General features: G+C 37.6%; 1 non-coding gene across 1 annotated transcript; it reads left to right on the top strand.

Moving 5' to 3' along the window:
• The first annotated feature begins 234 nt into the window (after positions 1 to 234).
• Positions 235 to 398, top strand: LOC119473576. The gene has a single exon (XR_005202784.1). It is a non-coding gene; the product is annotated as a U1 spliceosomal RNA (small nuclear RNA).
• The last annotated feature ends 2,241 nt before the right edge of the window (positions 399 to 2,639 follow it).

The raw sequence follows: 2,639 nt of genomic DNA, 5'->3' as shown, positions 1-2,639 counted from the left end.
TCAATGTCAGGAAGAGCTGAGTTTTAGTTCAGGTCCAAAGGAAAGGAAAGGAGATATCTCAACTTAAGCAGTCAGACAGGAGGAGTTCCCTCTTAAATATGGTGGGGTAAGCTTTTTTTTTTTTTCTCTTCAGGCATTCAATTGATTAGATGAGAGCCACCTACCTTAAGGAGGATAATCTGCTTTACTCATTCTACCAATTCAAATGTTATTCTCACTCAAAACTCTCTTACAATACTTACTGGGCAGGGGAGATACCATGATTGCAAAGGTGGTTTTCCCAGGGCGAGGCTTATCCATTGCGCTCCAGATGTGCTGACCCCTGTGATTTCGCCAAATGTGGGAAACTCCACTGCATAATTTGTGGTAATGGGGGACTGTGTTCACGCTCTCCCCTGGTGTTTTGTAGTGTTGTACTGGCCCAGCATAGAAAGTCAACACCAAGACAAAAGTATGCCAAATTGCAGGGTCTTTAAAGTAAAATGTTTTTCAAAATATTAAACATATATATTTAATTTTTAAAAAAGAAAGAAAGAAAAAAAAAAAACACTCTTACGGACATGCTCAGAATAATATTAGGCCAAACGGTTTGGCACCCTGTTGTCCACTCAATTTCACACATAAAATTGTCCATCATAAACAGAAACATAACAGTGAAGGGAATTCCCCTTGGGTACGGAAATTTGAGTATGGAATCCGTTCACTTCACTTGAGAAAAAAATTCCCCAAAGGTTTCAATAATTCATCTAAACCTTAATTCATCCATACCAACAATCAGATGTGTTGATTAATAATTTACCCAGATGACAAATACCTTAGAAGCTGAACAATTATAAGACTGCGAGAAAGTTTACTGTAGAAAATTAAGAAAAAAACTCAAGAATTGGCAAAGTAGGTAAAGATATATAGTATCTGTGTAAATACTTTCAAAAGGACATGCTGTGAAAGAAATCTGCAATAATCAGATAAGATTTGTCATTCAGTGAATGTCCATCAAGCTCTTTGCCTGTCACCTTAAATTTAATCAGTGGGCTCATTAGCAAACTGAGAAAGAATGCTGGAAGTTGTGTATCCTCCAATACATAGCCTTCTCCTCACCAAGGTAAATCTGGCTACCTCCACTGCTTAATGACCAAAATGCCCACAGCAAGAACCAAAGAGAAGCCCTATATATGGTGTGTATTCCTGAAGGAAAGTATAGCAGTAAGTTCTGGCATCAGATTAACAAACTTTAACTTGTCAGTCACAGAGGTGGCAGCAATTTGTCTCCACTGGTATCGCCATGTCTCCATCTGCAATGTTTGGACCTCATTCTCATCTATGAATTCACAAAATAAATTATTCACTGCCATGATAACTTAAGTTGTTTATACAAAGACATTCACTGTACAGCAAGGTAGTAAAGCAATAGATTCATTCTCAGGGGATTCACTCATATCACTATGTACCTCATCATCCAGAAGAGGTGAGCCTAGCCAGGCACAGTAATCCCAACGTTTTGGGAGGCCGAGGCAGGTGGATCACCTGAGGTCAGGAGTTCCAGACCAGCCTGACCAATAGGGTGAAATCCTGTCTCTACTAAAAATAAAAAAAGTAGCTGGGCATTATGGCATGTACCTGTAGTCCAGCTACTCAGGAAGCTGGGACAGGAGAATTGCTTGAATCCCAGTAGGCAGAGGTTGCAGTGAGCCAAGATCTTGCCACTGCAATCCAGCCTGCGCGACAGAGTGACACTCCATTTAGAAAACAAAAAAGAGCCAAATAATATAGTGGAATGGCTTATAGAAGACTTAAATATGACATTTTCTATATAACAACACTTGGTGGGTTTGGAGAAATGTTCTACAAATTTTAGTTTATCCCCTGATAACAAAAAAAGATGCTTCTTTCTCTTTTAAACAAAACAAAACCAAAAACAAACCAGATTGGGAAATAGTTCAAATGAGAATGACTTATTTTATTATAATCCTGAGAAATTCCCTCAAAAATTTTAAAATGATGGTTCCTATAATTTACTGTTTTGATGATTTAGAGATCTTTGTTCCTAAGGGAAGTACTTTTACAAGGGTACAATGATGATTTCAATAAACTGGAAATTGTGAAAACTACCTCACCATTATAGATTCCTAATACACCAGAACCAATAAGTCAAAGAAGATGTATTAACTGTTTGCAGTCTTAATTCTAATTCATGAAGAAGCAGAAGGGTTTGTCTTAGTCAATAGAGTCTGAAAGGATTGTGTTTTTTAACTAGCGATTTTTGTGAGGTGTCTTTCAATATTTCCATATCTAGTGATAAACAATATTAAATGGCAACAATCAAATACAGGCAAGATCAAACACTTTGGGAATAAAAAATTGAGTCACCCTACTAAGCAACATATCATAAACTTTTGAGGAGTTAATTGTGAACAAATGAAACATGGAATTGAATGGAAAGTAAAAGAGAGAATTTTAAAATAATAATTAACATCCTGCCTATGCAGATAATTGCTGGGAGACTCCTGGTGAGGCTTGCTCAACTTCATTCCATATCAGATTCTAAAAGGGCCCTGAATTTTAGATGTACCTCTTTACAGCTGCAATCTGGGAGCAATGCTGCCCACATAGAGATATGCTAAGAGTCTCGCCCACCAGGG

Source organism: Cebus imitator, unplaced genomic scaffold, assembly GCF_001604975.1.
Source record: "Cebus imitator isolate Cc_AM_T3 unplaced genomic scaffold, Cebus_imitator-1.0 Scaffold168, whole genome shotgun sequence".
NCBI classification, from domain to species: Eukaryota; Metazoa; Chordata; class Mammalia; order Primates; family Cebidae; genus Cebus; species Cebus imitator.
Note: the sequence above shows the minus strand (reverse complement) of the source record. Positions and strands in the feature narration are given on the sequence as shown.